Raw genomic sequence first — 20,663 nt, 5'->3', positions numbered from 1 at the left:
CATAGGAGCTTTGCAGCTGGAAGTCACAGGTCAAAATTTCAGTTGGGGTAATAGAGAAATTGATGGGGCTACGTGGCTTTCTGCCAGCCAAAGATCAGGCCTAATATTTGTTTTCCCAAGTAGAAGGGTTCAATCAATCTCACAGCCTGCCTGGAGAACAAGTGTGACAGATTTAATGCATGTTCTGTTTATTGCCCAGTGGCCATTCTTTCAGCATGGATCTGTGGTTATGTGCCAGAATAATCTAGGTTTGTGTGAGACACAGGAAATCTGACTCATGGAAGGACTTCAGTCTGGGCTGTTGTTCCTGGAGGACAGGGGAAATCAAGGCATGGTCTCCTTGTCCTCATAGTCTGGAACTGGAAACGCCTTCCAGGTCAGAACTGATGGCTGGAGGAGAGTGACGTGTATGCTTTCTTTTAAAGCAGAGGGAGAAGGAAAGAGAAAGAGGCAGGAAGGTCTTGCAGAGTTTTCTTCAGCCTGGCTTAATTCAGAGGTGACACTTCATACATCAGTTTAAATTAACCTATCTCAAAGAGCACCCATCCCAGTGCCTCAGATGCACTCTTGAGATGCAGCTGCAGGAGTGTGGGTGACAGCCCAGCTGGGATGGGGACAGAGGCTGCTCCCTGGCAGGGCTTCATTCCCTCCTGATGGTAATGACCAGCATGTAGTTCACCCCTCCAGTCTAACTGCATGTTTTGGCCCAGCATTCTGGTGTGTTAAGCCCAGGTATGTTGTACATATGCCACAGTTTTCTGCAACACTCCTGATTTGAATAAGGTTTACATAGGAAGCTTGTCTGGATACTGAAAGGTTAATGTAGGAGAAAGCTCACACCTGCAGTTGCAGCCTTGTCCCTCAAATGCAGCTGAATAGCATTTCGGGTTGGCAGGGAAATAATTCAGTAAAACCAAGCCCTGCTCTGTGGGAGTTGAATGAAGCTCAAGTGGAGTGCAGGTCATTTATGTTAATCTGAAGCAAATAGGATTGTGGGACAGGGAAGAGGGCGAGTTGCCTTTTATGTACAAATCCTATAGCGCAGAGGCTTAGGAAATACTTTGTAGTAAACATTTGCAACGCAGCCGTGCCATTCTCCTTCTCTGAGAGGAGAGACAAATGGTGTTTTCCTGCTTCATTTTGTGTAGGCCTCATTCTGGTATGTATGCAAATCCTGCTGGGTGGTAGTGTCTCATACAAATAAGCCTGAAATGCAGGGGTAGTCGTGCAAGCAAAATGGCTTGTCTCTCCCTGCAGCTGCATCTGGACTCTAATCACAGGAGGAGGGTTGGGGAGAGGAGGAGGAGAGAGCCTGTTCTCTAAGGAAGCATCAGGAAGAAAGAAGAAACCAGGAACCATCCTCAAATGCTGTCACTGTAGCAGAAAGCGCTGCATCTGTGTTGCAGTGCTACCCTACATTTTTGACCTGATGAGTATCCAGTGCTCTGTTTTACTTCTGTTTTTGGAGTGTCCTTATGCTAACTTCTCGCTCATGTGCCAACAGGCACAGAAATACTTATGAGCAGCTTATGGCTGCAGGGAGCTGTTGGGAGTGTGGTTTGAGAAGAGGTGACAAGCACCTTTTTGATATCAGGCCCAAAGTGAGTGCAGAAGGTACCACAACCATGAAGTGCAGGTGGGCAACTTTGCAGGGGTATGGATGGCTGGCACAGGAAGGCTGGGCATGATATCATGCTGCTAATGCTCTCCATCCCAGAGGCACAGTGGTGCTGTAAATCAGGTTTTCTCATGCTATCTAACATCAATTCCTGATATGTCTCTATAACATCATCCCAGGTATAGGTCTTTTGTGTGTTTGAGCCCTTTGCAGTGTCTCTTGAGTTAGGTAGGCATCACATGCTCACCTTCAAGAGGCGAGTCCCTTGTTCTCTGTCTTAGACTGGGGTTTCACTTTGAGTGCACCAGGAGTGACTATCTGGCAGCCTGGACTGAGTTTGACTTGCAAGCGAGGGCCTGTAACAGTCTCCAGGTCGGAGAAAAGGCTACTTGGCGTCATCTGTTTCTCCTCTGTGTAGGTGGAGACAGCCCCAGCTTGGGCTGTCTCCCTGCTTTTGGATGGAGGATTGCAGCTATGAGAAAGGGTGAACAGTGCCGCTGCAAACTGGCACTGTGGCTCGCTGGGTCTTCCTTCTTGCTCTTTGATCTGCCTTCCGTGCTGAGTAACATGCAACGTGACTGCAATGTGATGCTCTGGCTGTGGACTGCACCGTCATGCCTGAAAACAAATTGCCTCTGAGCCTGCAGTCTATCTTCTGGGCTGTTTCCTGCTAAACCCAGGAAAGCTGGGATTTCCACGTGATTTTAAAGCTCAGAGCTCTGGTGAACAGAGAAATCCTCTGTTTTTTCCTTGCTGCTTCTGATCCTCCTCTTTTCTCCCATTATATCAAATGCTTTTGGAAACCCAATTTTTAAAGCAAAATCCCATCTTGTGGACACTGCTCACATAAGTGTAGTAGGAAATGTGGCATGTTTTGAAATGTCTGGCACACAAGGCAGGGAAGCAAATACAGCTGTGAACTCTTTAGGCAGTAATGTCTCCTACCTTCACAGTTCAGATATTTTTTTCCTTGGGTGCCAAATGCTTCGGCATTTCGGTGCTGCATAGGGCACCACCTTTGTGCTCTGGCTCTGCAGCTCAGTCCCTCCGAGGGCTTTCGTGTGTCTCTTCAAGCATTTCAACCCTGGTCAGTCACAAGTGATTCTGTGGTGGGCTACTTCAGTAGACCACAATTAGACCACAAGCCAATCAGGCCAGCTGTGAACACAGCCAGGCAATACAGTGCAACTGCCTTGCTCATCCCTGCTTCTCTGGGGCTTTGTTACATACCTTCCCCTCTTGGTGGGACGAACCTGGGAGTGAGGCGTTTGGAGCCCTGTTTCTGGCTGTGCTATTGATTCATCTGTGACCTTCTGCAAGTCCCTCTGGGTTTTGCTCATAGGGCCTTAGGTTGTAGGAGAGATGGAAATGCTTCCCTTACTTCTCAACAGTTCTTGTGAGCCCTAATTACCACTTAAAGCTAGGGGCTTTGGGCTACAGGGTACTGCAGAAGTGTTATTTATTAATTGTATTCCCACAGCAATATACATGTAGTGCAGGGTTCCCACACTGCATATTGCAGCAGTTTATTTTCTTGATCTGTTTATTGCGTACAATCTGAGTTATTCTGTATCTCCTTAATTTTCATTGGATGGTGCTGGAGAAACCCTGGGCAAGCAACACTTCTATTGTACTTCAGGAGGTAGCAACTAAATAGCACCATGGTCCTAGGTTATGGAAAACTATTACTGCTGCATCCTACTGGACTTCTGGCTGCGGGTGCTCAACCTCCAGCTCTCCTGTCCTGGCATCATTCACAAGCAGGGACCATAAATGGATGGGGTGTTCTCACCAGCCAGTCTGACCCCTTCTATAAAACAGATCATAAACTGGTACTCAAAGGCTTCTGCTTCAAGCTCGGTAGCTTCTGATTAGGCCAGAACATGCCCCTGGACAGACATCCAGGGGGGTGCAGGGCTGTATCTCAGAGGGAACCTACTGCTTCTCTTAGACCAAAATGAAATAGATTTACTAAAAATGTTCCCCTTACTACTTTCCACTCTTTGTGCTTCCTGTCATATTTTCTTTAAAATTGAAGAAGAGTCAAATGCCCACTAATCTTGGGAATCTTCAGTGTACAAGCTATGGTTGAGACACATCTTCACCTTCTTATTATTAAACTATAGGCACTGAGCTCACTTGATCTCTCTGCAAGATAGATTATCCAGACTTTGAATCCTGTTTTTTGTTTTTTTAAATCCTTTTGCTGAACTCTGTGCGGTTGGATGCTGTCCTTTTTAAAGAGTGAGCACCAGCACTGACACTACAACAATCTGGTAATGATTGTTAATTATTTTCATTGTCGGGAGCGTGCCTAACGCAGATCTCTGCCTGGGAGAGTTAGGATCTCGAAGCCTGCTGCTTGAAGGTGGCTCTCTACAGCATGGGCATCCATTTGCTGGGCTCCAATTACAGGGCTTTCCCATGTTAAGGTGAAAGAGCAAACAGGAGGGGGTGACTGAAGAGGGGGAGGACAGAAGGAAAGGGAAGGGAGAGAAGCACTGGGGTGCTGAGATCTCAGGGAAGACTCATGTCTATTCAAGGAAAAAGTCTAGCTCACCCTACAGAAAGTGTGAAAGGATGAGTTTGGCTCAGCATCAGGGAGAGCTGTGGAAGGAGGACACACATCCTGAGCCTACATGATGCAGAGATGAAGGGGCTGTGCTCTTGCCAGAGCTTGTGGCAGGCGGACTTTCTCCATCTGATCCTTTCTGTTGCGGCTTCAGCTATGATTTAGTCCTCTGTGCTCCAGTCCTTTGCTCTTCATCTTCCAGCAGCCTTCCTAGTGCTTAACTGTTCAATTGACATGTTCCCACTGTTGCCAGCTCCTTGAATTTTCTGGACTCTTTCAGGAAACTCCCATTTTGGGGGAAGGAAATAAGCATGGTGTCCCTCAAATGGTTCAGCTTGTGTCAAATTAATGAAATATTCCCTTGTGCAGAGCATGCACATCTGGGATACCCTTGCTCCTCTCTCCCAGGGAAAGTGGACAAATTATCAATGTTTTCGCCCAAATGGATATCACTAACTATGCTATCCCCTTGTAGAGATTAGGCGGTCAGGTCATTCCTGGCAGAGCCACTCTGCCAGGCTCTCAGCAGGCTTAGTAAGACATCTGGGCATTAGAGTCCTGAGGTTTTCTTTGCAGCTGCAATCATAGAAACTTAAAGGACCTTGTTGTTCCTCAGAGCCAGATGGTCTTTTGAGGATGGAGCTAGTATATGTGTATGGTTTGTTTGCTAGTATATGTTGGATGGTTTGTTATCTCTCTTTATCTAGGTAGCAAAAGCAACACTAGAAATCTCATTTCTCAAGAGTTTCCTTAGCAGGCATCCTTCAAATTTACTATGAACATGTTCATTTTTAAACAAGCCTTCTAGCAGATTATAGAATGAATAAATCCACCTGATGAGAACAGAGGCTGGATATTGGAGAAGGCAGATTTTTGCCCCATCAATGAGGTGACAGGAGCTGGTGGTGCCTGTGTGCAGGGTAGCTGGATAGCTCTGCACCCCAGAAGCCTCCTGGCTTTGTAAAGACAGGTTAATTCATGGAGAAGGTGCCAGCAGATGGCACTCATGAATACCCAGCATTGTTTCAGCAGTTTGAAGGGCCACAGTTGCTTCTTTTGAGCATGTGTAGCAGAGAGCAGCCCTAGGGCCCTCCTGCAGGCAGCTCAGGAGACCCAGCCAGGCTTATTCCCTGCTCACACAGGCAGGGGTCCAGCCATGCAGCTGTGTAATGGATGTTGTCAGTGCAGCCAAAGGGTTCTTGCTCAGCCCTCCTGTGTCTCAAGGTAGGGGTCTGGCCATGCAGATTCAAGGCTGACCATTTCCTTCCTTGGCAATCTCATTCTCATCTCAAGATCTGTTTTGTGCTTGGTGAAGAAGGGACTGGCAGGGAAGTAGTGCAGTTTGCACCCAGAGAATTCACAAGCACAGCTCCCAGGCAGGTATTCAGTGCTGCAGGCAGCAGATAGCCTCAGGCTCAGGGAGCCTGGGAGGCAGGGAGGAGAAATCACCTTCTTCTGTTGGAAAGAACTGATGACCTCCCTGAAAGGAGGATGGCCATCAAATCCCTGTTTCCTATCAGAGCAGCTCGCCTTGCTAGGTTTTGTCTGTACAAGGAGCCTGGAGTTGTCACTCAGACCTGCTAATTCAGCAGTGGTAATTCTGGGCAGACAGTTGACTGCAGAGTCAAACTGATTTTGTGCTGGAAAATTGAAGTAAAGCAGTTAGCATAGGAAGTAGAGTCCAAGTGTTGTAGGTAATTCTGCAATTCTAACCCATATGTGGGACTGGCAGTGCTTCTCCATTTCCTTTGCATAGATAAGATTTATCTGTTTCTTGCTTTGTGTGCATCAGGCTTGGGTAGCCCTCAGAGTGGAGTTACTGTGGATTGGCCAGTGCTTGTGGGCCAACATCTGCAAAGGAGGTACAGCAGGGACAGGGTAATGCAAATGTCACCTCATGTTGTGCCCTTTACAGACCTGCAGCCCCACCTGGGATAGATTTTTGGTTTTGTATTTTCTGGAGACAAATTGGGGGAGGAAGTTCCATGTTATGAGTGCCTTTGGTTTGGTGTTTGGTCTTTTGAACCCCATCCAAAATAGCTTAAAGGCTCTGAACCCTGAGATACTTGCAGTCCCAATGCTTTCTGAAAATAACCCCCCAACAGCAAACAGACAAGACCTTCCTCTTCCTGTCTCCTGAATCCCTCCAGTACGTCCTGAGCAGATAAGTTGGATGCAAATGAAACACTTTCTTAGCCTCCTTCCTGGGAGGCTGGTGTTGGCCTCATGACCCTCTGCCTTTCTGTGGGGGTGGAGTGCTGAGGGCAGCAGTGATAGGGGACCCCAGCTGGGGCATGCAAGGTGCCTCTCAGTAATAGCTCCAGCTCAGGGGCCTGTGGTGGGCACTGGCACTGCCCTCTGAGACTGAAGCTACCTGTCATGTCCGCCCAGTGCCCCTTCTCTGTGAGGAGACCCTTCTAGCTGGTGTCCGGTGCAAAAAGTGGCGAAAACTGGGCTTTGTCCTGCCACTGTTCACTCCTGATGGCAGAAAACAGTGATGTTCAGCTTCCATTAGAAGACTAAAATGGCATCACAGGCCATCTGAGGACACATTTCAGCAATCAGAGGGAAGGCAAGGTATGGGCTCTATTTCTGAGCCAGAAGAGCAGTATGTTCTTGCTCCATGGGACTTGTCAGCCCAGCAATGATTACTGAGCCAAAAGCAAAGGCAGCAAAGCTCCTCCTTGGCCAGCTCTGGTGTGAGAAGTTGATAAGGGATTCCTCATGCAACCAGGAGATAATTGGCAGCAGTAGCATGAAGCAATGCCAGTCCCTTTTACCACAGCAATTGTCCAGAAATTTTGTTCACAGCTGTAATTCACCTTGCCATGCAGTTGACCTGCTCAGGACCTTTCATGGTTTTGGAGGGAGCATAGCCGCCATGTAAAAGCGAGTGGGATGGCACAAAGGTGGTGTGTGGGATTAAGGGTGAAAATCCCTTTTGCTTGTGCAAGGCACTAGGGGGCAGGCAGTGAAGAGGAGATACTCCCGAAGGGAAAGTCGGCTCCCTCTCCATTCCTTCATCACAGTAAATAGTGGTAGCTGTAGCTAAGGGTGTACGACCAATTTGGTCCTTGTGAGGAGCTGGGCTGCACCAACCTCAGCCTGAGTTGACGGTTCATATCTCTTGGAGGTAGAGCCCATGGACTGTGTAATGACAAGCATGAAGGACCAGGGACAAGTCTCCCTGATTTCTGCAGGGAAAAGCAGAGAGCACTTTTGGCTTGGATGAAAGCCTCACTGCCTGTGATTGACCATCTTTCCTTGCTGCTGACTGCAGCCCAGGCTCAATGTGCCTGCACTGTGTGTAGGGACAGCAGGGAGGAGGTATCTCTTGATGCTGCAGCTGCTTGGTCAGCCTGTGCCTGCTCCAATGAGACAATGTGATCAGGGTGACTGGGCTTGGCTAAGGTGCTCCCTTGGGACCTTCAGCTCGAGTTCTGGGAATGCTGGTTGAAGCTGGAACATCTACCTGCATGCCACAGTCCACAAGGAGCTGCTCTCTCCAGAAATGGCTCCTTACCTGCTCTCCACAGGGCTGTGCACAGCCTGGGAGATGCAGGGAAGACAGTGCTTGTCAGAAAGATGGTGCTTCTCTTCCTCTGGCAAGGAATATATCTGACATTTTCTCCTCTGCTTTGCTAAGACTCTCTGAACTTCTGGCATTTCCTCCCTTCTCCATGGGACAGCAATGATTCCTGCAGGGGCAACCATCCTCCTGTCTCCCTGCCCAGTAGTTCTTCCTGGGGCTGCATGAGATAATTGGCCTCATTCCCTAGTTTGGAACCAAATGACTGTGCAAGAAGCCAGGGTAGCAACTATGTTAGAAAAATATATAAACAAACATCTCTGTTTGACTGCAAGGATGCACTGAAGCATAATAGTCTAGGTCTTGCAGTAAGCCAGAGGCAGGCTGGACTGGCATTCAGGCTGACAGCTGCACAGTAACACAACTCTGGCAGCACAGCAAAAGCAAGGGCAGGAGCCTAGTCTATGCTGATAAACTGGAGTAATGTCATGGACTCACCTATTACATTTAGCTGTGTCCTGTGGGCTGGATTCCTGAGCAGATGCAGTGTCAGGAGAGCAGACGGGATGCTACAGAATCAAGTACTGGCCTCTGGCTCTGTTCTCTGCCAGTGGCCTAGATATGGGACAGCACCCTTCATTGTAAAGCTTCTTTGTATCAAGCCATTATCTGTGAACTGGTCATTAAGAGTAGGGAGATGGACGCTGTGGCTGCGACAATCCCAAACTAGCAGGCCCCATGGGGCACTGGCAGAGGTTAAGTGATATCGTCAGTGAAGGTGTCAGGCTGACACAGAGCAGAGTGGGAGCTCCAATGAAGCATGCTACTCTTTCTTCCATGGAAAAAAAGGTATTTAACTTTAATTGCTATTTTAAGGGTAACTGTTCTTGGCTGGGTTGGGTCCCTGTAACACTTCAGAAAGTGATTTTCAGGTAGTTGAAGGCTGTCAACACACCCCAGTCACTTTCCTCTTATGCAGTGAAGGGTTTTTTGGAAGGAGGGTTTGACATATTCTTGCACTGAAGCAGCTCAGTTTAGGAGGGAATCTTACCAGCTAATTGCAAAGTTACTTTCATGACAAGGCAATCTAACTTGGTACCCTGGCTACTGGTTGCACATGTGCAATCTGAAGGGATGGATGCCTGCTGGAGAAGATCTCCTCACCCAGAGAAATTCTAACACTCATAGATGGAGACCATTTCTCTGTTTATATACTGGGCTTACCATGGACCATGAATCTCTAAGCCTGAGACCTCATGGCTACCAAAAGGAGGAGACACCCCATGGAAGACATGGGTTAATGTAGTAGTTGGGCAACCATGCAGGTGTGCAGCCTTTTTGATTCATGAGAGCACCCAGCCACCATCTCCGTGGCAAGGATTCCCTGCTGCTGTTATGTGCTCTCCCGTCCTGTGGCTGTATAGTAAAACTGATGCTCTCAAGTTTTGTAGAGAAGCTGATCACTGAAGGTGATATAAAAAGGCCCTCAAATCCAGGACAGGGGTCTCCCTCTCCCTATGCATTTGTAGTTTTAGGGTCTCATTGATGCATCTTCCCTGAATCTGGGGGCTCAAGTCTTCCACTCTGGATAAGACTTGCCAAACCTGGGATGTTTTGTACTCTGAAAAGCATTATTTTAGGAAAAAAAAAAACCCTTATCTTTCCAGAAAACTCATACTCCACTACCTTCTGGACTCTGCACTTATGAGAAGAGGTTTTGTTTGGGACTGTGGCTTTTCATTTTCAAACCAACACTTGGTCTTGTCTACACTATGTCAAGGCATATCACTAAGAAAGCTAAGGTCTGAAAGATGAGTCTATGGAACAAACTTCTTTGGTGCTCATACCTGCACACATGCTTATCAGGGTGCCCAGGCTTCACTGTTTCTTACTGAGTTCTTTTTGTGGCTGAAACTTGAATTTTTGGGATGAACAGTAGTTAAATACTCCTTGGTATTAACAATCTATAAGCTCTCACATTTTCCTGGCTTTCTCCTGATGTGTATTGAGACAGAGGCATGTGCAGAGTCTCAGAAGAAAGGGAGGAAGGTGCTGAAGACATTCATGCACAAGGACAGAGAAACAGGTATTCTCCTCTAAGAAGTGACCACACTAGGATGTGTTGGAGGCAAGGCTGTGTATCTCACACCTGTAAGCTCTGTATTTTAGGCTCTGGTGGGTCCACTCTGTACAGTTTTTCTGGCACATTCTCCATATACAGTCATGATATGGCCAGTCTCACAATGGTAGAAGTCCTTTCTCTGGAACAAGCTGATGGAAACTTGTTTGAAATGTCTCACTAAACTGGGTTTCAGAGGAATCTTTCTTCAGCTGGTGCAAACGATTTATATCACAAAGGCAGTTTCAGTCCTGCCACTCTAGATGGTATTAGTTATGTTAAGGAAAGGAGGTGCACTTTCGCTAGTTTGGTTGATGCCTGTCTACTTTAGCCTTGAGCCGTTGATCCTTAACCCAATGTCAAGTTACTTTGCTTGGTCAGCAAGCTGGAGAGTTTCTATACGTTTTAACAGTCCAGGTCACAGCTCTGGAAAGCTCGGGAAAGGTGAATCAAGACACATTCCCTACCCTGCCCCACTCTTGTTCTGATTTTAAGACTTCAGTCTAGCAGCCTGATGTGGAAGTGCTGTGAGACCAGGGAGAAGTCCTCTGTAATGATATGGAAGGACCTTGCCAGCAACAACACTTTGAACACATGGTGATAAGGCCTAGGTGTTATGGGGTATTCTCCAGGCAATTAAGTCTTTGTTCTGAGTACAACCCACATAAATGATTTCAAATACCCTTTTCTCCAGTTCCTCTGGGCTGATGTTTTCCTGATGCCTCTAGTACCTTTGAACTGCAACACGTTAGTAACCCTGTGTTCTTTAGTACTCACAAGCTGTTTGTTGTTCAGTGCAGTGTTTGCCATCCATGGCACCTTTTTCAGATGCACCTGCCAGGTAGCTCCACTGATATCAGTAGGGTTGCCCAGCTGTGATATCAGAGCTTATTCCAATTACCAGATTCTCATTGCTGCTTTTCTTTCTGTGGTGTAGTTGCAGGACAATAATCAAGAGAAACTGTTGTTAGTCCTGCCCCTGGCTTTCATCAGTGTTAATGAGCAATAACTCCACTGACTGTATGAGAATTAAACCTGGGTGAATGTGCCCAGAATCAGGCCTGTCTTCTAGCGAAGGTCTGAGGAAATAGTAATGTCTTCTGCACTTATCTGTCTTCCTTAGCTTGGAATAATAATCTATATATGGAACCACTCTAACCACATCACCAGCAATAACTCTGTATTGTGCTCCTAGGAAAGTGAATCTTATTCTGCAACAGGAACTGATCTAGTATGAGATTAATTCTCACTTTCACCATGTTTGCTATGGGAAAAGTGAGTTCTCTGGCTCATCTGACTCTTGAAAAGCCCTGTGGAAATGAGGATCTGGTTCCCTTTGGTGGGACAGGAGAAGGTACCAGCTGTTCTGCAGAGTATTGCTGCCCCCTTCACAGGGTGGTGAGTCTGTGGACCCCTTGCTGCTCCACTCTGCACAGAAGCAGGATGCACCAGGCCAGGGCTATGGTGAAATTCCAGCTCTAGTGAACCCCCTCGACTTCTGTGGAATCGCACTTCCACTCTCGCCTTGGTGTCTGCAGGCTCCAGGGAGCGGCAGAGCTCAGCTGGCAGCTGCTGCTGGTGCACACCGAGCATGGCCCTTGTCTCCTGTGCCTTCGATCAGGTGTCAGCCCCAATGTGAAATTGTCTGGTGACAGAGCACAACAAGCACAGCAGTCTGGAGCTCTGCCTAAGCCCTTTTTGTTCCTGAATGACAACTGTATTGAGAAAGAAGACCCAAGAGGAAGATGTTTTCATTGCAAACCTGTCTGAAAAGCAGGTGTTTAAAACAAATTAATACTGGCTACAGTGTAAAAGCAGTTAATACCGTTTCATTTTCTAATGGCTGTATTGGCTTTAATTACACATCAAAGATTCCTAGGACAAGTCTTAGGAGTGGTATGGCTGTCACAAAATGCAGTGAATGTGCTCCCTGTCTCCTCCCTTAAGGAGGTAACCAGCTCTTGCAGAGCTCCTGGCCTGCCCTGGGACCTGGCCTGGCTCTCAAATGGTGCCATTGCCACGTGGCCTGGTGTGCACTTCTCAGCTTTTGGGGGCACTGCCTGGGGTGCAAGGCCTCACAGCTGCAGCCCCTTGGGGGAGTTGCTTTGGTGGCTGTCACTGCATGCCATACCTGGAGTGACCCAGGGGTCTCGGAGGGACCTGGGAAGCTGTTCTATTTAGAAATGGCTTTGTCTTACCTCTTTTTTTTTTTTCCCCTGTCAGAATGAAATTTCCCAAAGGGAAAAACTAAAGGTCGAGTCTGGGGAAACGTGGTCTTACAGCAACCATAGTCAGTAGGCTTTTTTCAACATAGGTGTCCTTTGGAAAGAGGCCCTGTTTGTGCATGTAGAGCCTGATGCTGGCTGAGGGCAAATCGCCTTCCTCTCTGCCATGGGCAGTCAGTGATGGAGTACAGTGTTTAGGGGAGCAAGGCCAAAACCTGTGTTTTCAAAAATCAGATCAGTTATGCACCTTCGCTTTGGCTGTTACCCTTACAGGGTTTGGGCCAGGGTGCTGAGATGCTCTGAACAGTCACAGCTGCTATTGGCCTCTGGTGGAGTTAGTGTTCAGCATCACTGAATAAAACAAAACACTGGGCACCTTCCGCTCTTTACCCTTTTCAAATATATAGGTTGAGGTAGGAGGTCAGCATGCCTCCCACTGGCGTGTATGTCCTCAGCCGACAGTGCCCGGCTGGCAGCCTGGGGCTCAGCGCCCGTGTCCCAAGCGGAGCGCTGTGAATGGCACTGCAGCTTCACACTTACTCCACCAGGCTTCTTGGTGGGGCAATAATTATTTTTAATGATTATGCTGAGGTGAATATAAATTAAAACCCCAGACCCAGACATTGCTGTAGTGTGGCCAAGTCTGAACATAGCCTGTAATGTCACCTCTTGAGCCTGTTTGGTTTTTATGTCTCCCAGCAGGTGCAAGAGCCTGTATCATTTGTGTTCGCAAGTAATTGCGGGGGGGAATGGAGTAAGAGTATCATTAAAAAAAATCAACTCATCTAAAACATCCTGCCCAAACGTTTTGTAGACAAACTAAGACAAACAGCTTTCTGCGCTGGGGCATCGCCCTTCTCCAGGGCAGCACAAACCGCTGGCCCCGTTGCCTCCTGACTTCCAGCAGCGGCACCCCCGTGGCAGGGTGCGTGCTGGGCCCGGGGCTGGCAGCGGGGATCGGCAGACTGGAGGCATGTTCAGGAGACTGCTTGGGCCCAGCTGCCGCAGGCGGCTGTGGAAGATCTCGGTGCCCGGGGCCATGCCACCCTTTAGGGTGGCCACCAGAGCCGAATGCCTGTGGCCAGTGGTGCCCTGCAGCCTTGGGGCTCCGCAGGGCAGCCGGGGTGCCCGGTGCCCTCGTCTCGTGCTGGGGGCTGCCGCGAGCTGTGCTGCGCGGGGCTGGGTTCGCTTGGCACAGTGGGGCTGTGTTGCGGGACGGGAGCTCCCAGCCAGCACTGCAAGGCCACTGGCACCTGCTGCAGATAAGGCAGAGTAATTATGGAGCCAGGAGCAGGTCTCTTGCACACGCGGGTGCAAATCTGGGCCTTTCCCTTTTCTCAAAAAGTTTGTTATTCTCTGATGCCATCGAGCCTGGAAAGCGTTCTGTGGTGTTCAGATGGACAGGGTAAATCTTGGTTTTCTGAGGCCTGAGAACAGGTTGGGTTAAACATCTGCAGGGGATAAAATCCAGCAAGCAGGTCGGTTGTCATTGCACGTGTGCTAGTCAAATGTGGCGATGCTCCTGTTGGAGGAGGATGGGAGGGTTTTGAAGGTGAACCAGGCAGCATTGGACTTCATAGTCCAGGTTTGTGTTTCTGCAGGAAGCTGTGCTCTATATTTATCTTGTTTATAAACTGTGTGACGCTAGGGCTCAAAACTTTTAAGCTGTTCTGCTACTCCTGTTGGAAGGCGATTTAAATTGCAGTTTGCAGAAAAAGAGACACAGCAGCAGCATTGTGGTTCTGTGGGAGGCAGTGTTTTTTGGAGGTTAGCACACAGGCTCCACTGATGTGCTGGCCAGCCCTGAGCCACTGTATCAACTCCCTGCCTCAATTTCCCCTCTGCAAAAACTGTAGGAGCAATGCTGCTGGGCTGTATGGGCCTCTCAGGGGGAAGAGTCACTAGTTATAGCGCACGCAGTATTTCACAGTACAGATTTATGTATTGGCTTGTATTGTCTCCCTCTTCCGAAAACCTCTTCCAGGGTGGGGATCTCCTTGCAGATGTTCCTATCGCTTTTTTCCTTTCTGAGAGAGGCAAGACTTGTTAGCCCAGTGCCTAACGTTATTCTGATAGTTTTCCTGTTATCTGTAATCAGCTGTATCTCTGTCTTAGCTTTGGATTTTCTATCACACGCATGCACAAAGTAGAAGAGCAGTGCATTCGGTTTTATTAGGTTCTGGAGATGAATTATATACTGGTTGATTGTTTACAACAGTTTTGAAGATTCAGCAACGTTTTAATGAGGTGTAGCAATCCTATATTAAGAAATGTATCTACTAAACACAGTCATTAGTAGTTGACTGGTACTTAATTGGCATGTGTTAATATTCTTCTTACATCTCAGTAAAATCCATAGTTGAAGAATTAATTTTGAGTATAAAAATTATCTTTTGAGGTAAAAATATAAACTAAAATAAAAGTACAGCTGCTCTTAATGTGAGGACTCTTATTAATAAATTTCTTACACTGCCCTAAGTAAATTTCTACAGTACTTATTTTTTAAAATAGATGAAGATGAAATAAAAGAAACAATCTGTCAGTTATTTGCTGTAAGTTTAACAGTTATCTACGGAGGTAATTTCCATCTTCTCTTGGAAAAAATTCGGACTTCATAATTTGTTTTGAAAGTTTTGAAATAGGAAAGTTTCTTTGTAAGTGCATTCTTGAAGTGGATGCTGGTGTTCTCCTCCAGGGGATGGTCTCTGGGGGTCTGCAGTTGGGCGACTGAATTTCTTTAAGCTGTGGTATGATGATGATCCATGAACGTTTCAGACTGCAGCACTCCAGCCTGCTCTTACTGCAGTCAGTGGTAGAAATCTTGACTTTGTGGAGACCAAGCTGAAACCCATAAGCAGGACAAGGTGAAGAACGTTTGGAGAAGAGGACAAAAAACTTTCCAGGGCAAGACGACTGTGGATGTGCAGATCTGGAGAGAAGACACTGCTAGGTTCCTTGCACAATCCCCCTGTCTCCCTCGATGATGAGGGGATGTCTCTGTCCCGTCTTGCCACGCTGCCATCCAGACTGATCGGTTCTTTAGGAAGGGGGCAATTGTGAGCTCTCGTTGAACGAGCTGCCATTGCTACCAGCCCCTTCCCTTCCTTGCCCTTTGCCAGGTTTGCAATACTTCACAGCGCCCCATGGCACTGGGGTGGGAAACTATTCTAAATACTTCCAGAAATTACTTGCAAATGGGGTAAACTGAGACTCAGAGCTGTTCAGTGCCTTACCCTGCAATGCAAGAAGCAGCAGGTGAGGTTGGTGGCATGGCAGGGGCTCGCCATGTGCCAGCCTCGCCGTGCTGCCAGCCCTAGGCTGTGTCACTGGCCCTGTGCGCAAACGAGCGCGCGGTGATTTCGCTGCTCGGGGGCTGGAGTTGTTCCTCTGCCACGCTCACGCTCTTGTTCGGTCTCTGCCTGGATCTCTAGATACCAGACCCACCACTGAGCAGTTGGGACCCCCTTGCTGCTGGCAGGCAGCCTGCCCGGTTCCCATCGCTATGTGTCGTTAGGTGGTTCCTATCTAACGAAGCTCCTTTCCAAGGGAGGCAGTTGACGTGCTCCAGTATCGCCAGATGGTCCCCATACCGCTCCTGCTCACGCGCTCCCTCGGATACATTAATGATCCCTAAACCTTCCTGGTGGAGGGGCTCCTTTTTGTGACAACCTCATTATTTGGGTATCGGGAGCTGCCGCTGCACGGGTTGCCACGACAACCAGCCTGATTCAGAGCTGCTTGGGAAGGTCTGAACCTCAGGCAAATAAGCAGCCCTCGGCTCCCAGCAGATGCTCAGCCCGCAGCCAATCGGCGGGCGCTGGCAAACCATGACATCATGGGCCACCACGGCCCCCAAATTTAATTGTTAGCTTTCAGTGTCCCTCCGTGTGCCTTCCCCCCCGCCCCGGTGCCCACAGCGTGGCTAAGGTGCTCCGGCCGCCTTCCCCTTGGAGCGCGCGGCGGGGCTGGCGGCCGGGCGAGGGCTGCGAACCCGCCGCGCTCGGGCTGAGCGACGCTGGCGCGGCGAGGAGCGAGAGCCCTCCGCGGCGCTGTGTGCGTGCACCCCACCGGTCCTGCGCCAGCCGAAAGCTGTGGGGCGGTATAATACCGACAGCCTTTGGGAACCAGGCTGGGGAGCTGCTCTCGTGGGGTTTTATTGTACTGGGGATGGGAGAAAGTTGTCAGTGTTAATTTTATCTGCAGGACGAGCTCTCTGGCAGCTACCACTAAGTATAGAAGATTAATGGGATCCTAACCACCCCCCCCCCAATGGAAACCTACTGACACCCAATTAACAGTCCTGCTGTACTGTTCAGATTATGTCGCGTTTGCCAGCGAGGTGTGATAAATGCTGCAGAACCAGTTCTCTCACGGATGGAGAATGCATCCACCTTACTGCCTCGCTGAAGCCAGAGAGCGATTTGTTCAGTGGCCTTCAGCCATCGCTAAGGTATGTTTGGGCGCTGGAATGATATATCCCATTAAGGCTGCATCCTGAACAGGGCTGGCCAAGGGCTCGCACAGCGCTCTGGCTGCAGGGCTTTCCTGAATTCTTGCTCTGCTTGACCATGTTGCCTGTGAAAGCAGGACTAAAGTGGGCTTCCGCCAACTCTGAGAAGGGATTCCTCTTTTTGCTCAAGAAAGACTTTTCTCTTTGCTTCCTGAACATCTCAGCTTAAGTATACATTCAGTTTCTGAAAACTGCTGGTGCTTGGCCTCTTTTATTGAGGTGTTTAGCCTTGCACACCCCCCCTTACACAGGGGAGAGTGCTGGCAGTTTCAGGCGAGCGCAGGTGAGTGTGCAGCACTGCAGTCAGTTTGGTAGAATCTATCAGATTAGATCTAAGAGGTGAAGTTACGTTGCTTTTGGCTTTAGAAGTCCTCAGGCATCTTTCAGACAAATAAAACCTAGGAGAAGACTACCTGTTGCTCAGAGTTAACACTTCTCTTTCTCTTGCTTTGCTGCGTTGGCTGCCTGACCCGACTTTCGTGGGGCTGCAGCTTCAGGGAGGAATTGTCTGTGGGCCAGTCTTGGCTGGTGATGCCCCCACCAAAGTGCTTGGGGAGCTCAGGCATGGCCCAGTGAAAAGGGACGCTTCAGTGGGGTAGTCCTGATATAGCCAATCCTGCCTTTTTTTCCCTCATGAGTAAAGAGCAGTTGGGGCTGGCCATGGTGTCACCTTGGCCAGCCTGGTCACTCCTACCTGCTTCTAGGACTCTAAAGCTTTAGGCATTGGCACTCAAGTTACAGCAGCTTCTGAGGTCACTTGGCAGGGCAATCATGGGGCTGTCACAGGCCCTGGTGCCAGGAATGGTGCTTGCCTCCGCTTTCCTCATTTTTATCACATGGCCCCTGGGAGCCTGTGGCCTGTGCTGTCCTGTGAAGTTGTGTGGCCTGGAGATCTAGCTTCTGGTTTAAAAAAAAAAAAAAAAAAAGGAGGTTCAGGGAGGCCCTGCACCCTGTGTGGCCGGCTCATACGCCTGCTGTGTTTTGGGAGACTGGGCCCCATGGACGTGCAGGCTCTGACAGCGCAACGTGCCACCTTGATGCTCAAAGTGTTTTAAACTAGCTGTGACACCCGTGTGACTGCCATGTGAGATTGACATCTAGCAGGGAATTCACCTCTTCTCCTGCCTCTGCGGGGAGGAAGCTGGTGTCCTGTCCAGCTCTGGGGCCAGATCAGGCCAAGCGAGACTCTGCAGGTCTGTCCAAGCCTAGGCCTGTCACAGGTGTCAGACCCGTGGAGCGAGTCCAACCTGCGCTGCCGAACCCCAGGGCCCCTGGGCCGTGTGGACGCCGTGGCCGTGAAGTCACTCCCTGCGAGTGAAAGGCTTTTCACCTCTGTGTGCCGTGAACAGCGCTCCCTTTGTCTGCGTACCTTGCCACATGCGGTGCGTGCACCCAGGAGCCCCTCTAGCTCAGACTGGGTCAACCTCACGTATGGCTGGCGGTGAGGGATCTTGGGAGATTTCCCCTTTCTGTCCTTTACCTTTGCTTCCTCTCTTTGTCCCCTTATCCAGGAAGGATGGTGTCAGGCAAGGGAGAGCCAGTTTCCCCTCAGAGCTTAAAGGTGGCTGGAGAATACAGGGTGACCAAAATATCACAACTTAAGCAGCAAAGGGGTTTTGTGGACTCCAAAGGCCAACTCTAATGGCAGAGACTGTTAAAAAGACTCTACACTTTTCAAGAAAAACTCCACCATGCATGGTCAATGTGTGAGTGGTTTCCTTGACACTGAAGGGATCGATAACTTTGGACCAGTCTAAGACTAGGGGATCTGATCTCTTGCTTTTTTTTTTTACTGCTTGCAGTAAAAGTCAGAGTCAGTAAGAGTCTCAGTCATGTTTGTGCTCGTTCACAGAAGACTGGAAGGTGAAACTCTTCCTTTGTGTGCTCTGGCTCAGCCTTTGACAAATTCAGCCATAATCCAAGGCATCGGGCTTTGTGTGTTGGCGGGGGGGCTATTGTTTTCTTTTCATGCTTATCGTCCAACTCCATTTTAGTTGAACTTCCTAAAATGAAGGAAAGTGATTCACCCACAGATTTGGTCCTTGTATCTCTGATTGTGTGACTTAGTGCTCTGTCTAGACCTTTTTCTTATGCTGCCTCCATCCTTCAGAAGACTTTGGAGAGGGCACGTTTCTCCCTGTGTCTGATGCTTCAGGAAATCATGGCTGGTAAATAAACCATGGTTCTATGACTGAAGTGATCATGAATACATATTCTTATTGCTCTGCAGAGATACCTGGGTACCGCTTGTCCACCTGTTTAGTTGTTTCAGCCTGCGTGGGCTGTTTTTAAACAGCACTTTTCAGGAGCAGTGTGGTTTGCAGAGCATGCTCTTTTGGTCTTGAGTGGTTGGGCTGGCCTGTGGGGGCTGGTGACAGCTTCTTAGATGGGTTCCCTTGATCACTTGCAGCCGGGGAACGTTCCCCCAACTCTTGCCATGGACTTTGAAGGGGGGAAAGCTGGGTCGATGCCCAAGCGCTGCGCAAAATACCCTGTCTTATCTGAAGAGAACAAGAGAGACCGTTTCCTCTGTCAGGTTCACTCCACTGCCAGACCTGACTGCCCTTGGTTGCAAACCATCCTGTCACTGGTGGTGGACACGGCTCTTCCAGCAGAACGTGGAAGGAGTCTCTCCTTCCCTTGTCAAGGAGTAGCCGGCTTGCAAAGTTGGGGCTAACTGTGGAGGATAGGGAGAGTCATCTATCCACGGTTGTATTTCTCTGTGGGGGATGGAAACAACACGAACTTGCTCCTCAGCCTGACGGTGATCGCTCTGGATCCAGTCAGCTAAGCAAGTGATAGATTTGACTCATACTTGTAAAGAAAACCTTTGTGAGACCTCTGTGTACCCTAGGAAGCGATGGCATGACTCAGGAGGGGCTGCTCGTCCACGTCAGCATTGATTCAGTGACTCAGCGCGCTCCTGCTTTTGGAGAACCTGTCTTTCGGACGAGCTGCGGGGCGACGACGCGGCCGCTGAAGATCAGGCGCTGCGCGGTAGGGCTGGGAGAGCTTGTGATCCCCTCTCGGGCGCCTACGCGGGACCTGCCTAAGCTTTGGCAAAAGGCGTTCTTCGTGTCTTGCCCCTAGCCTGCTGCGTGAGGTATTATTAAACCGTACTCATGCCTCTCCTTCCCCCCCCCCCGCCCCCCGGAAAAACCAAACAAAAGGTCAGAGACGGGTCCGTCTTGGGACGTGACAGGGCCGCGCGTTCTCCTGGGCGGCGGACGAGGGAGCGTCGTCGCTGGCCCGGCCTGGGCACCGCGCCGCTGCAGCCAGGCCCTGCCCTGGCTGCCTTTCCCGGGTTGTGACATCCCCCCCGTTGCCCACGGGGGTGATGTGTATGCACACACACACACACACACACACCCCTATATATATATATATACACACACACACACACACGTATATCCCCCCTCCCCCGCAGGGTCTGCTCCTGCCTTTCCAGCCCCCTGGGCTGCGTGCGGGCACGTGCCCTCCTGCGGGCCGCAGCCGGGGCCTCCGCCTCCCCGCTGCGTCGGCGGCAGAGAAGGCCCCGGCGCCGCGGCCTCGCCTCAGACGTTTTGGGGAAGAAAAGAGCGAAAGCCCCGAGCGGGCGCGGCCCGGCGGTGCCCCCCTCCCTGACAGCGGAGGGGGGGGGTGGGGACGCCAACCCCTCGCCCGCCCGCCCGCCCACCCCGGGCCGGGGGCGCGGCCGTCCCCGAACCACAAGATCCCGGTGCCGCCCCGCCTCCGCCGCGCGGCCGCAGCCAATGAGCGGCGCGCGAGGCGGTGACGGCAGGGGCTGGGCTCGGCGGCGCGCGCGGCGGCTCGGGCGGCGATTGGCGCGGCGGCGGCGCGGGGGGCCGGGCGGCAGATGGGCTGCGGCGGGCGGGCGGGCGAGCCGGGGGAGGGGGGGGGGGCGCGCGCGCGGTGCCGGCGCGAGCCCGCGGAGGGGGACGGCGGGCGCAGCATGACGGCGCGGGCTGCAGGTAATGCCTTCCCCGGGGCGCGGCGGGGGCGGGCGGGGAGCCGGGGGCGGCCCGGCGCGGCGCGGCCCGTCCGTCCGTCCGTCCCCGCGGCCGGCGGGAGCCTCGGTGGCCGCTGCGGG

General features: G+C 50.4%; 1 protein-coding gene across 8 annotated transcripts in view; it reads left to right on the top strand.

Annotated features, from left to right (window-relative positions):
- The window catches only part of PAK3 (p21 (RAC1) activated kinase 3), a 273,715-nt gene that overhangs the window by 169,281 nt on the left and 83,771 nt on the right, over positions 1-20,663 (top strand). The window contains exon 2 of one of the 8 annotated variants that reach the window (XM_068956937.1): positions 19,428-19,570. The exons of 4 other annotated variants lie outside the window; for them this stretch is intronic. The gene's annotated coding sequence lies outside the window, so the exon portion shown is untranslated. Of the gene's footprint in view, positions 1-19,427; positions 19,571-20,444; positions 20,545-20,663 lie in introns of those variants that run through there. 3 more of the 8 variants (XM_068956929.1, XM_068956930.1, XM_068956933.1) reach the window with 3 other exon arrangements.

This window comes from Struthio camelus, chromosome 11, assembly GCF_040807025.1.
Source record: "Struthio camelus isolate bStrCam1 chromosome 11, bStrCam1.hap1, whole genome shotgun sequence".
Classification (NCBI taxonomy): domain Eukaryota; kingdom Metazoa; phylum Chordata; class Aves; order Struthioniformes; family Struthionidae; genus Struthio; species Struthio camelus.
This window is presented reverse-complemented; position numbering and strand designations above follow the sequence as displayed.